This window comes from Pseudonaja textilis, chromosome 8, assembly GCF_049901715.1.
Source record: "Pseudonaja textilis isolate UNSWEBS1 chromosome 8, rPseTex1.2, whole genome shotgun sequence".
NCBI lineage: Eukaryota > Metazoa > Chordata > Lepidosauria > Squamata > Elapidae > Pseudonaja > Pseudonaja textilis.
The window spans coordinates 19,287,612-19,302,783 of record NC_141997.1 but is presented as its reverse complement, the minus strand read 5'-3'; the positions used below and the strand labels follow the sequence as shown (position 1 = coordinate 19,302,783).

General features: G+C 38.8%; 1 protein-coding gene across 8 annotated transcripts in view; it reads right to left on the bottom strand.

Annotated features, from left to right (window-relative positions):
* Nucleotides 1-14,931, bottom strand: part of UBE3A (ubiquitin protein ligase E3A) — a 52,802-nt gene extending 37,871 nt beyond the window's left edge. For 3 of the 8 annotated variants that reach the window (XM_087938448.1, XM_087938452.1, XM_087938451.1), the window contains exons 1-2: nt 14,454-14,883; nt 2,734-2,802 (exon numbers count right to left, since the gene is read on the bottom strand). The gene's annotated coding sequence lies outside the window, so the exon portion shown is untranslated. Of the gene's footprint in view, nt 1-2,569; nt 2,644-2,733; nt 2,803-14,453 lie in introns of those variants that run through there. The other 5 variants (XM_026707575.2, XM_087938447.1, XM_087938449.1 and 2 more) reach the window with 5 other exon arrangements.
* Between the last annotated feature and the right edge of the window lie 241 nt (nt 14,932-15,172).

The following is a 15,172-nucleotide window of genomic DNA, read 5'->3' as shown; positions in this document are numbered from 1 at the left end:
AAAAGGTGATTAAAAAATTGTATGGATATTTATTGGAAATTAAACTAGAAGAAGAACAAGTTAAAGAAACTATGATTGCTTGGGGGAAGAATTTTGGATATGGGATTGATTTAGAGAAATGGCAAAAACTGTGGTCTCAAAATTATAAAATGACAATGTCAACAGCATAAAAAGAAAATTTGTATAAGATGTTTTACAGGTGGCATTTTCCCTGACAAGAATAGCAAGAATGTTCAAGAATAAATCTGAAAAATGTTGGACACCTGCCTCATATTACCATATGTGCTGGACTTGTGCGGATACTGGACTAAAATCCACATGTGGTTGGAAAAAATGACAAAAAAACATATAGACTTGAAACCAGAGATATTTTTATTGGGAATTTTACCTGAAATATATAATAAAGACTTGAAATACCTGTTTGTAAATGTATTAACAGCGGCTAGGATTGTATTTGCTAAAAACTGGAAAAATGAGAAAATACCATCACAGGAGGAAATCATTAAGAAAATATTGGAATGCGCTGAAATGAGTAGATTGACATTTAAAATTAGAGAACAAGAGGATAAACTATTTTATAAAATTTGGGATCTTTTCTATCAATGGTTAGACTATAGTAATGAACTATGTAGACTTTTAGAAAATAATAAATATACAAAGATGTACTTCTTTCTTATTATATCTACAAAATGATTTTAGGATAGATTTGGGATGGTAATATGAACTGTTATAAGATCTAAGTAAATTATGGTTATCTTGTAAACATGAATGAATAAAAGTATAGTCAAATGATTGCTTAATAATGACACTAAGGTATTTAATTTTTGATTGACAATATGAGATTATACGTAATGTAATTGTAATTGAAGACTACGAAATGGAAGCACAAAACAATTTGAAAACCAACCGGCACACTGTTTGTACACCTATGGAAGATAGCTTGATGTTTTTATGTTTTGTTTGTTTATGTTTGTTTTTAAAAACCAATAAAATTTGGAAAAAAAAATTGTAAAATATTGTCTGTTCAGGCTATCAAACTCTACAGTTATGGACAGCTCAAAAGTGACAACATTGTAAAATGGAGTAAAATTGATGTGATATGTCCTTTGATAATGCTATTTAATTTTTCTTTAATTAAAAATTAAGTTGGCTCAAATCCCAGAAATTTTCTTAAGGCATTCACAAATTATGGCTGTGCAATAACAGAGAAGCATCATAACACACTGAAGTGCAAGCAAAGGCTTCAGGTTTTTGAATGGATGAAGGAAAGAGACTATGCACTGGAAGTCATGAGAAGGTAGTTTGGAGCAATTTCTGAAGAGTTGTGTAAGCTTTGTAAAAGATATTGCTGCTTTAATAATCCATTTCCGTAGATTATGGAGAATGTTATAAATACATTTATCAACACACAGTAAAATAATTAAAATAATAGCAAACATTAGAGGGTAAGGAAGGTAAATTAAGCTAAATTCAACTCTTATTACCAATTTAATTCTAAATTTCTAATTCTCTAAAATGTTGTCTGCTAAATTCCAATTATTCAGTAACTTGCTATTTTATTAGGAGTTTTTAAAGATATTTGAACCATCAAATCAAACTGTTTTTAAAATATTAGGCACATTTATGAAGAATAAAACTATTAGTGGCTTCTAGCCTTATTCTCCAAGAAGCTGTTAGTGCTTCTGAATAATACTAGTCCTTGGATTAAAATGGAAATGCATTCATATTCTGTTTATATTTTTTTTCATATGCATCTGATTGAGTCCCTATATAAATAGAATGCCAGGGTCTTTTATTTTGCTATAGATATATGGGAATCCAATTAGAAAGGCTACAATTTTGTTTGTTTGCAATGGATTGGAAGCAGCAGTTGCATGCACAGACTTTTTCAAGGTACAGGCTGTATTTAGAATCCAAAATTTTGGTTAGAGAAGAGAGGTATAATTGAATTAGTAGTCTTATATCTTTTGCCTCAGGTGACTGTAAGGAAGTAAGTGGGAAGCATTTAATGACTCATATAATAAAGTCTTTAGTGAAAAATAAATAGCTAGCAATATAAAAATATTAGTAGAAAACACAATACTTATAAGAACCATACCTCTTATGTAGAAAAACAGACTAAAATGATTCTTTAAAACTATGTATTAGAAACTTCCCTTCGGCAAACATTATGTTTCAGTTTCAGCATGCATTTTTTCAGATATAATAAACTGTACTACAAAGAAGCTTGATGGGGTTTTTTTGTAATAAAAGTAGCCCAAAACTCTTTAAGTTAGAGCTAATAGCCATAAAATTAGTTTTAGCATTATTCAAAGGAAACAAGCAAGAATATTTTTAGTATACCAATACAAATTTATTGGAAGAAAATGCATAACAGATGGATGACCATACATTTTAGATATACAAAATGTATGCAATCCATTCTTGTGTTATGAAATTTCACTGAATAGTTAAACTAAAATAAAAGTGGCTCAATTTCTATCCACAAACAATTGGCATAAACATTCAAGTAGAGCTGCTATCAAACAATATCATTCTCTTCTTACAATTATTACAGGAAAATACTCACATTCCATAAACATTCCATAAACACTTGTATATTACATGATAATTGATACTTAGCAACTGAAGATCATAAATACCTGTATAAATATTTATATAAGTTAGATTTGGTAAGTGCTGTTATTTTTGCTGCTAGGAATACAGTAATCGAGGTATAACTATTCTACTTACCATGTTTTTCTAGCACTTCAGCAGAATGTTCTTGCACAGTTGCCAAATAGCCTTTGGTGGGTTGCAAACCTAGAATACATTATTTTATTTTATTTTTGAAATAGTGATATATAATTTAAAATACATAAACTTAATGCTGGCCTCTTATTAGATTCACTTGGGAAATACAGATCCTACACTCAAGATATTTTTTTTTTAAAAAGCTGTGAATTACCAGTTATATTTTAATCTTTAAAAAAAATTCTGACAATAGTATGTGAAAGAAATAGACATATTTTCATGTGTATTTAAACATTAGATTCTTTGGATTGAGTCCTCTTACTGTTTCACTACTATCAAAGGCATAATTAACAGTAATATGAAAGGAGAATTTATCCTTAAGATTGTTAAGGGGTGTTAAGGAACAACCTACATATTACAGCATGCTTTATTCAAACTTGTGTTTGCCATCCAAGCACAAACCAAGTTTTAATCCAGGATATGCTTTTTCTCTTAGTGATGTGATTTTTAGATTGGCTTACAAAGTTTGAAAAAAACACACTGGAAGCTCTCATTTATTGTTGGCTGTGCTAAACCTTACATTTAATGGAAAGACAAAATTGAAAATTGAAAATGCACACATTCTGAGAAGCAATAAAATATAGGGTTTGGAAGCCTGGCCTTTTAAAACTAATAATTCCTCTAGTGCTAATCCTATGGTTTAATAACCTGTATTTTAAAAATATGGCTACCATGCCTCTCAACATGTTCCTTATAATTTTAAAAACTGAATGGAGAACTATTGTACAATTTGAAAACTGTTCCCAATTGCTAGCTGCTTTTAAATTCAATAAATTCATTGGGTCGTGATATTTATCTTCTTTTATATAAAATAAAGCTAGAACTTCATAATTTTTAATTGTTATTATTAGTTGAAATTTTCTACTCAAAATTCAACAAGCAACGACAATAAAACTTTCCATAGCATTCAAAGCTTTATAATTTACTCACTATATTAAGGAAAATATAACAACAATACTTCTACTATGATAGATCAAACTAGTTTTTTCTGTTTTCAGAGGCTAAAAAATGGAAGGAAACTATCAGCAATAACTATAGCCCTTTTAAAGTATTAAATATATTTTTATAGTTAAAAAGTGCTTGATCTTATTTCTAAATATGAATTTTGCTGGCATAAATTTGAAGGGTTTAAGACTATATGCCGATTACAAGCCATGGACTGCCTGCACATTTTAGATTATTTTTCTGATAGTGTCATTTTCTTCCCAGAGCCTTTCTTCTTTAAATGTACCCAAAGGATGACTTTCACCTAATTTAGCTTGACTTTTAAATAAATTTGGATTAATCTCTTGGTTTAAAACAAATCTCAGTTAACATTGAAACAAATCAATATTAGATCAAAATTTTAAAATAACTGGTTAAACAAAATACAAATTCTTATTTGAAGAAAATTATTTGAAACAAATTAAACTTGCCAAGAATCTTCTCCTAGCTGGACCCAGCAAGAAAGATGTTAATCTAAGTCTAACATTTTATTTGCGTTCCTGAACATCATTCCAATTGTGCTGAACCATAGTTTAGCAAATATAGTCACTATTAAATCAAATTTCCTTAGAGCAAGGCCATAACTAATCAAGCTGTTTATCCTTCAAAAATAACTTGTACTTCAGAATTGCTTTAATTTTAATGAGGGGATTTCTTAAAGCAACTACAACTTTTTAGCATTGCTCAGAAGCTTTAAAATAATGACCTTTAATGAATAGCAGGTAAGTGCTGATCTCATGTTCATAAGGGATTCAAAGACCTTTTGCCTAATTATTTTCCAAGTGTGGGCAGCCATTATATATAACTAACCACACACTAGTGTGTTATACACAAATCTAAAGAACTACTCACAATCAGATATATTTGATATTGAAAAACACGTATGACTAATCATAAAACTTGTAATGATAAGTAATTATATGGCATCATTCTATTGTTTCATAATCATAACATCCATTCAAATGTTAATGTCATCGATTCATAAGTTTTATCTTTCTTCTCGACTATGTATCCTTTTCCATTAAAAAAAAAAACAGCATTAATTATACTTTTATCACATATCACAACCAACTTTTGTTGGGGGAAATCTGGAAATTTAGGGGGAGGGGAGAAGTAATTTTTCCTAATTTTTTGAGTATATGAATGAAGCAATAATGAAGCAAAGTAAACCCCCAAATCTGAAAGTCTCTGTTTCACCAATATCATGATGTATTGCACCAATCACTGCAGTTGTTGCAAGTTTAGTAGTGAATCTGACTTAGTTCTGCAAATGGATGACTGTCGTTGGGCAGTCTGAAATTTCTGTTAGGTCAAGCCAACATAGTAATGGCAACAGATTATGGAGGTTTTGGATGGAAGAATCTGGACAACAGGAGTGAACAAAAAAGACAAATCTTAGCCATTTTGTATGGTTTGGCATTGAGTATACTGGCTATTCAGAGTTCTGAACTAAGGATTTCACTGACTTCAATCAAATAAGTTAAGATATCATACTCTTGGCTTGCTTTCTCTCTATTACAGACTTTAATAGTTGTCCTGCTTTCTTTATCCTATTAGCAAAATCTTAATACATATTGTCTTGTGGAAGCTTCTGTAAAAACTATTAAAGGACATGTGCACTACATGCATTCTATGTAATTTTTGTAAACCACATAGAGCTCGAGACTAAAACAAAAAGAATTTTGCAAATTTATTTAGAAAATGTGTATGGTTGCCCACTCCTTCTCAGTGACCCTGGGTGGCTCACAACAGTTATCTGCTGAGCACTTTCGGTACGTAGAAAAGATAGCATTTATAGAACTAAAGATTTTCATGGCACAGAAATAGTTTTAAGGGAACATAGGAATGGAAAGATTATCTAAAGTGTGCACCAAACCTTTCTGCATATAAAAAATGATTTTATTTTTCTCTCTAGGTTACATGTTTATCATACTGCAGTTTACTATAATTTCAGATGAAGTCAGAATAAAATAGGGATGAATGTAGGTAAATATTTCTCATCCCCCACTGATGTGTCCACTACTTAGATATGTTCCCTGCCTCAGTGACTAGATTGTGTACCCCAGTTAATGTAGTTTCTTGAGAACACTTTTCCGTTGCTTAAGAATAATTCAGTTCCACATACAGGTATTCCCTGGGTTACAAATGTACCTTTAGCGAACATTCAAAGTTATGTAATAAGCCCCTCCTAGCGTTTACCAACAGGGCCCGAAATTATGAATATTGCAGCACCATGGCAGTTGTTCACTGTTATGAATGACCACAGAGGCTCTGCAACATTCACCCTGCCTATTCCCCTCCTCCTGCTGGGTCTTCATAGGCACTTCGCCTGTGAAGACTCACTTATCTTGCAAAGATCTCCTCTCTGTTGTAGTTTCTTTGCCTGCATTTGCAGAGAACATCATGTGATCTTGCATTTTAGGCCTCCATTTTCTGCGAATTGAGGCCTGGACGTTTGCAAATGGAGGGAAGGCTTCTGTCCTTCAGGACTTCCCTGTGTTTGCCATTTTCTTGCTGAAGCCTAAAGGGATATCACGCACGTTGGTAAAGCACTTGAGGATTGCGGCCCTGTAGGCTTCAGCGGCCCTTTGCAAAAAGCCTTTGTTGGCACCAGCGGAACTTGGAATAGGCGCGTCCCTCTGAAGCCCTGTTCCTACCAGCAAAGGCTTTTTGCAAAGGGCCGCTGAAGCCTGTAGGGATGCAATCCTCAAGTGCTTTACCAACATGCACGGCCTTCCAGACCTCCTTTCTCACCAGAGATCAGCTTGACGAGGCCTCTGTGGTGAGAAAGCAGCCCTGTAAGGATGAATGTAGGAAAATACAGCGTTCCACAGCTGTAGCTTGACAAGGCCTCCAGCAATGACAAAATAGCCTCTGAAGGCCGTAGGTGGCCTTATGAGCCGGCTTTCTCGCCATCAGAGGCTTTGTCAAGCCCTTTGCTGATGAGAAAGAAGGGAGCAGGCAAAGAAACAGGCTGGCAAGGAGGCAGATCTTCATAAGACCAGCAGGATTTGGGGGGAGAGACACACAAGCAATTGCACGGACCCCAGGGGAGGGAGAATGAGGGATCTATGGGACAGGAGAGGCCTTGGATGGTCTGAAGCAGGTGGCCTGTTCCCTCACTAGGCCCCCCATGGCCTTCTCCACCCCAAGATACCTCATGTGTACTTAACGAGCTGTGCATTCGCCCATTCATTAAATTAGCAAATGCATGGGCAAAAGCAGGGAATGATCTCATTCAAGGTATGAGATGCACTCCCATGAATTCTCGAGTTATGGATGGAATGGGCAGGCTCCATTATATTCGTAACTCGAGGACTACCTGTATATTCTGTCTTAAACCTATGGATGGTGGTAATTATTTACTGATCATCAGGAAGTGACTCCGTGTAGCAAACAACAATAAAACAACAAATATATAAGAACAATCATGATAAAATATTTAAAAATCTTTATGAAAGATTAAATATTATAAAAAATTAAAATATACATACTATAAAATATACAAATATACAAACTACAAGGCATGGACAGAGTAAATCGTATTACAATGTCTCTGATTCCGAGACCCCTGGATGTGGTGTCATAATTAGTCTTGAGGGACTTCTGAATATTTACAGGGATGTAGCCTAATCTGACTTTGGGTGGGGTAGAGAGAATGTTTCATAAGATGGGTGCCACAGCCGACAAAGCTAGCCTCTTAAGTCCATATGTGATGGATTACAGTAACCAGCAGGTTCCCAGGAAGGAGGGAGCATATTCCCAGGATGTAAGTGATCTGCACAATCTGGAGCTAGATTGTATGAAGAGGTAGACATTTAGGATACTCTCTAGAACTCTGAGGATATCTATTAGATTATGGTAATATATACTGCTCAAAAAAATAAAGGGAACACTTAAACACAGTGTAACTCCAAGTCAATCACACTTCTGTGAAATCAAACTGTCCACTTGGGTAGCAACACTGATTGACAATCAATTTCACATGCTGTTGTGCAAATGGAATAGACAACAGGTGGAAAGCATAGGCAGTTAGCAAGACATCCCAATAAAGGAGTTGTTCTGCAGGTAGTGACCACAGACCACTTCTCAGTTCTTATGCTTTCTGGCTGATGGTTTGGTCACTTTTGAATGCTGGTGGTGCTTTCAATCTAGTGGTAGCATGAGACGGAGTCTACAACCCACACAAGTGGCTCAGGTAGTGCAGCTCATCCAGGATGACACATCAATGCGAGCTGTGGCAAGAAGGTTTGCTGTGTCTGTCAGCGTTGTGTCCAGAGCATGGAGGTGCTACCAGGAGACAGGCCAGTACATCAGGAGACGTGGAAGAGGCCGTAGGAGGGCTACAACCCAGCATCAGGACCACTACCTCTGCCTTTGTGCAAGGAGGGACAGGAGGAACACTGCCAGAGCCCTGCAAAATGACCTCCAGTGGGCCACAAATGTGCATGTGGCTGCTCAAATGGTCAGAAACAGACTCCATGAGGGTGGTTTGAGGGCCCAACGTGCACAGGAGGGGGTTGTGCTTACAGCCCAACACCATGCAGGACGTTTGGCATTTGCTAGAGAACACCAAGATTGGCAAATTCGCCACTGGCACCCTGTGCTCTTCACAGATGAAAGCAGGTTCATACTGAGCACATGTGACAGACATGACAGGGTCTAGAGATGCTGTGGAGAACGTTCTGCTGCCTGCAACATCCTACAGCATGGCAGTGGATGTGGGGTGGTATTGGGGTGGATGTGGGGTGGTATTTCTTTAGGGGGCCACACAGCCCTCCATGTGCTTGCCAGAGGTAGCCTGACTGCCATTAAGTACCGAGATGAGATCCTCAGACCCCTTGTGAGACCATATGCTGGTGCGGTTGGCCCTGGGCTCCTACTGCAAGACAATGCTAGACCTCATGTGGCTGTTCCTGCAAGATGAAGGCATTTGATGCTATGAACTGGCCTGCCTGTTCTCCAGATCTGAATCCAATTGAGCACATCTGGGACATCATGTCTCACTCCATCCGCCAACGCCACATTGCACCATAGACTGTCCAGGAGTTGGGGGATGCTTTAGTCCAGGAGTGGGAGGAGATCCCTCAGGAGACCATCCGCCACCTCATCAGGAGCATGCCCAGGCGTTGTAGGGAGGTCATACAGGCAGGTGGAGGCCACACACACTACTGAGCCTCATTTTGACTTGTTTTAAGGACATTACATCAAAGTTGGATCAGCCTGTAGTGTTTTTTTCCACTTTAATTTTGAGTGTAACTCCAAATCCAGACCTCCATGGGTTGCTAAATTTGATTTCCATTGATAATTTTTGTGTGATTTTGTTGTCAGCACATTCAACTATGTAATGAATAATGTATTTAATGAGAATATTTCATTCAATCAGATCTAGGATGTCTTATTTTTGTGTTCCCTTTTGTTTTTTGAGCAGTGTAGTTTAGTTTGACAAGATTCAGTCTAAATGATGTGAGCAAATAAAGAACTGACTTTTGGCAGGATTGTGCCATGTCATTGTTGGGCTAGGCCTGACAGTAGTAGATGGTATCTGCAACATGCCTTCTCTGCCAGATCTAATAGGACAGGTGATTTAATTAGGAGAGGCAATCTCCTACCTAACCAGTCCCATGCCAAGTGTGACTGTCTCTCCCTGATTACAAAATTTTTAAAGTAAATCTAAGCTTTATACAAGAGGTCTATTAAAAATTAAATTAAAAGATGTGGAGGAACTCTGTGCAAAAGATACATGTATGGTTATGCAAATGCCTCAACTTATACATTTGCATTGGACACTGGAATGCAAATATGTAATGGTCGCATTTATATCCTGTGTCATTCTGGTTTACTGTTTATACTGCCACAAGATTCTGTTTTTAGTTTAATCTGGAGTTACGCAATCTGGGCTACAAAAATCCAGACAACCAATAGAAGATATGAGCAGAGATCTCAAGGACCCGACTGACGAACCTAACCAAGCAAGCACTGCTGAGAGCACACTTTGACACTGCTAGTGAATTTTTGTAGTTCAGATCCAGTAACCACAAGTAATATCTGCTTAATAACCATCTTAATATCCTTCAGCAGTCAATGCGGTGGATAGTAGGAACTGTTGTCCAAACCATTTGGAGAATAAGATATCCAAAACCTTTTAACCATAGAGCTATAAAGAGCCGAGGTGGCACAGTGGTTAGAATGCAGAATTGCAGGCGAATTCCTGCTGGCTGCCTGCAATTTGACAATTTGAATCTCACCAGGTTCAAGGTGAGATGTGCGCGCGATCCCCCCCGCCGCCCCCTTACCTGCACTGTGACTCCCAGCTGATTTTTGGCCCGTTTAAGGCCTTTTTTGGCCTCCCAGAAGTTTGAAGGAAGTCTCTGCAGCCTTTGTAGGCTGAAAAATGGGCCCATTTAGTCACTTCCGGTATTTCTGGAAATACAAGAAGTGATGAAATGGGCCTTTTTTTCGGCCTACAAAGGCTGTAGAGGCTTCTCTCGAGCCTCTGGGAGGCCAAAAAAGGCCTCAAATGGGCCGAAAATCAGCTGGGAGGCGCAGGCATGCGCAGTGAGGTAAGTTTGCATGAGGCTCACGTGCCCATACAAATGGCTCTGCATGCCACCTGTGGCATGCGTGCCATAGGTTCGCCATCATGGTTTTAGGGCATTCTAAAAAATGCAAGATTTAAATGAGATGCTTGTCTATTTTATGCAGATCTGTATGGGAGGACAATGTGTTACTACCATTCCCCCAAAATATGCTTTTTTTGTTTATTTTATTTTACAAACTTCTAACTATGTTTAATGAAGCAATGATTAGGTTGACACATAATGTTGTTTGGGCTTAGTAAAAGTTTGAATAATATGATACAGGCTTTGGTGAATCAAGAACAGAAGCTAATATTCTGAACTGTTTTTTAATGCAAATAAAAAGAGGGAAAGATTCAGGCTTAGTTGGGCTTACTGTGTAATACTTTAACGGTACATTTAAATCAGCCTGTAAACTATTTGATGGTACCGGTAGTATGTAGCAGATTCTGACTGAACTCAAAAAGCTAAGCAAGGATGGACCTGGTTAATACTTGGAGTGGGAAACTATGTATCTGGAAATATCAGCTAAGCGGATAAGTAAATATAGGGTTCTTGTAGGAAAACACTTGTGCATTGTTACTTATAAAACTACATGGATTTGAACATGAAGTCATCAACAATCAAGCTCAGCTCAAAGGAGACTATTTTTTACCATGTGATACCAGAGCTTCTGTCAGTTTTAGTAATTACATGTCAATAACTATCAAAATAGGCATCCCATTAACAGAATAAAACAAAATATGCATCTCATTCATAATTTTACTAAACTCAGGACAATCACCTTCATTAAGTTCCTAGGTCACCTTTTCTGGATCAAGTTACTCACCCTCTAGAAAACATTTTACATATCATTTTAGAACTCTGTGATGACAATGTTATTTCACTATTAAAGCACATCTCAAAATTTGATGTTCCTTTAAGCAGAGGCTACATAGGAACTCCAAAGAAGTCATTTTGAACTTCCAAAGGATAGAGGTTTCAATAGGACAAAATTTAAATATTCTTGCAATAAGCTCCATTATTCCAAATTTGCAAGTTAAAATCCGAAGAAGAAATTGCTTGAAGTCTATCCTCATTCTGCAAATTTTTGAAATTGGTAATAATTAAAATCAGAACTTGAATTAACATATGAACTATTGTTTTTTTAAAAAAATCTGCTCTTTAACACTCTCTCCAGTTATCTCCTAATGATGAGAAGTAGTATTCACGCCCCCCCAAAAATACAGCATTATTGTTCAGTTTTTGTGTCCAACTCTTTGCAATCCTGTGGACACAGAATGCCAGGCTCCGCTGTCCTCACGTCTCCTGGAGTTTGCCCAAATTCATGTTCATTGCTTCGATGGCACTATGTAATCTCATCTTCTGCCATTCCCTGCTCCTTCTGAATTCAAACTTTCTCAACATCAGGGTCTTTTCCAGTGAGTACTCTCTTCTCTTTAAGCGGCCAAAGTATTTGATCTTCGTACAACGTTGATATTTCCTATCCTTAACAAATGTTACTGGGAAGAAATAAAATAATTCCTTCCCACTTAAGCCACCTGATTTTACTAGTAAAAGTATGCACATTCTTTTTTTAATCTTGTTATGGGAAATAACATGTGGCATAAACTAAACTTGCAGGGGAACTGGCTCTTCTACTTTCAGTTTTATTTCTCCAAACTAAAGGATCTGGATTCTGTTAGGTGGTTGCAGTAATTTATTTAAATAAAATTAATATATACTATGGCATTCATCAAGCAATATCACACCTGTCCAAATCATAAAAAACTAAACAAGAACATTTTCCTACTCGGAATCCCAACTTACATAAGGTTTTTCTAAATGTCATAAAGATCACTCAAGTTCAGTTTAATTCTTTTTGCTCAGACAAATATTTGGAGTGTTGATCTGAGGTAAGGAAAACAAGTAATACACTTAATAGATTCCTCAAGTTATGGCTCAACCTTGCTGCCTCTCCCCGCTGCCTATATTGTTTTTGTGTGGAAACAGCTCAAAGTATAGACTTATATGTAACTCAGGAATCTCTACATACAGATTTCTAATTTCACATAATACTTATATCCATATATAGAATAAGTTCCATTTCTTCAACAATTCAACCCCAAGTTGTAGTGGGTGGCAAAGCCTAACTCTGGGACCATAATGGGGCAGCAGAGGATACAAGCATATTCCTTCTTTCTCAGACTTAAAACAGCTACTTAAGTCTAATGATTAAAGCAGTATGCTACAACACTGGGTGACTATGGCCCAATCGCTCTGTTAGCCCAACCCACCTCACAGTGTTGTTGTTATATAGAAAATAGAAGGAAGGAGTACAAGTAGTCCTTGACCACAATAGAGCTCCAAATTTATGTTGCTAAGTGAGACAGTTAAGTGAATTTACCCTGTTATATGACCTTTTTGCCACATGTTAAATGAATCACTGCAGTTGTTAAATTAGTAACATGGGTATCAAATGAATCTGGCTTTCCCATTGACTTTGCTTGTCAGAAGGTCGTAAAAGTGGATCATATGATGCCGGAATACTGCAACTGTCATAAATGTGAGTCAGTTACCAAGCACCTGAATTTGTATCACGTGACCATAGGGATGCTGCAACATAAGTAATTTTTTTCAGTATTGTTGTAACTTTGAATGGTCACTAAATGAAATGTAGTAAATCGAGGACTACCAGTATTACGTACTGTTTGTTGCTGCTTTGAGCTACTTACAAAAATAATAAAGGAAGGATAAAAAATAAATATAGTTGGAGTTCATTAGAACTTGAGTATTGACATTAAACTTTAAAAAGCACAAGATTAACTTGCACTAATGAACCACTGCTATTATGTTGTCTGAAAGTAAAGGTTGGATATGTCCCCTGAGGTAAAGAACTAAATGTAGCTTACATGTCAGTTAACTGAATATTGGTGATTTTTGTTCAGCAAAAATAAACAAAGAAAAATAAGAAAGGCAAAACAAAATATATTGCATTCAGAAAAAGGTAAAAAACAGATCAACACTGTCCGTCCATCCAAATAGTTCAGAATAGGGATTACCTGATTACCTTACTTGTTCTATGGGAAAAATACAAGCATAATAAAAATGGCATGAATATTTCTCACATATGTCACATATTTGCAAGACATAATCGTGTAAATTGAATCTGAACACAGCCTCATGTTTTAAGCTAGGCTTGTTTGACTTTACTTAACACATGCTTGCGCTGATTTCTGTTATTTTATACTGGATGTCAAAATAAAGCCTAGGATAACTTTTTAAAAACGAAGCAAGCACATCTGTCCAAGGATCTACACAACCCTGTGAACATTGAAAGTTGGTTTCTCTGCTTATACTATAATGAACCATCTTACTCTCGGTGATGCAGCCATTTATAGATATTTCAGCATATTTTCAAAACTGCACTGGAGCCGAGTCCCTGGGCAAATTGTTTCTAATTCCCAGATACAGAAGCTCCCCATAAGAGTTCTCACTATTGTGTGCGGACGGTGGCGGGTAGTGAGTGGGTGGAGGCCCTGGAAGAAAGGAGGCCTGAACTGACAAGCAAAATACCCAATTTTCAACGCAGACTCCACACATCGGCATCCAGAGTCCGCGAGGACCGATGGGGTTGAACCCAAGTCCTTTTAATCCGGTTCAAGAAGGGCATTTCCTCGTTTTTCACAGCACCATCCTACCCTCTACCTGTCCGAAGTGAAGTTGCATTGTGTTCAGTTGTGCTAATCTGCCAAGAACGTGTGTCCGGGGCAGCGGCCTAATGTTGCCCACACGTACCATCTCTCTCTCTCAGCGTTTCTTTCTAGGCACCTGGCGGGCACTGCGCTAAACCGCGCCGCCGATAAAGGAACTTCTAGCGGCTGCCCCTCGCTCAGCCCCGGATGGCAGCGCCTTCGCAGGGAGAAGAGCGACCTCCCCTTCCTCGCACCGGGGACAAGCGCCCGCCGTCTCCCCTTAAAGGCGCGACTGGGTCCGAGGAGCTCTGACGGGCAGGGAGGCCTGACGAGGCGACTGCTGAGGCCGGCGCGATGCCTTTCGAGCGGAAAGGGCAGCGTGCATACCGAGCCCAGAGCACGACTTGCCCAGCCGCCGACTTACCTGTCGTTTCCCGCTGTAAGCCGGCAGGTTCTGGCGAGGCCGGCCAGCTCCGGACGCTGGGCGGGCGGATGGTTGCTCCTTCAGCCGACACCTAGGCTAGGCCGTGCGGCCAATTGCAAAGGACGTGAAGCGCACGGGGAGCTGCCAAAGGCTAAGGCGGGGACGGCGCTAGGCCGGGCCAGGCGAGGCCTGGGAATGGGAAGATCGTCGGCGCTCTAGGCGTGCGCGTGGCTGTCGAGATGGTGGCGGCTGAGTAGGGCCGCGCTGCGCCTCCGCCTTTTCCTCTTGGATCAACCAGAACACAGCTCCACCATCTTGGAGGAGGAGGAGGAGGAGGAGCGGGGGGGGTGGGTGTTTGCTGAAGAAGGGAAAAAAAAAAAAAGTCGGAGAGACGGATGTCAGCGCGGCGCAGCCTCGGAGGACTGACGAGAAGGAAGCTGCGGCCCGGCTTGCATTTCGCGCAGGCAGCAGCGTGGGGGACAGAGCGGCGCGCGCTTTGGTACGCCCCTGCCGCTCTAGGGAGATGGAGCCATAGAGTTAGAAGAGAGTGGAGGGGCGGGCTTGGGGGTGACATGTGCTCCTTTCGTGTTCCTGGGGCGCTCGGTCAGCTGAGGGGTCATCTTTCCCCGGCAGTGTCGGAACACTTGGATGGCGGAAGCAATTAACCGGAGAGGAGCGGGGAGGAGTGTCAGTTCCCTAGACAGCCAACTGTCCGAGAC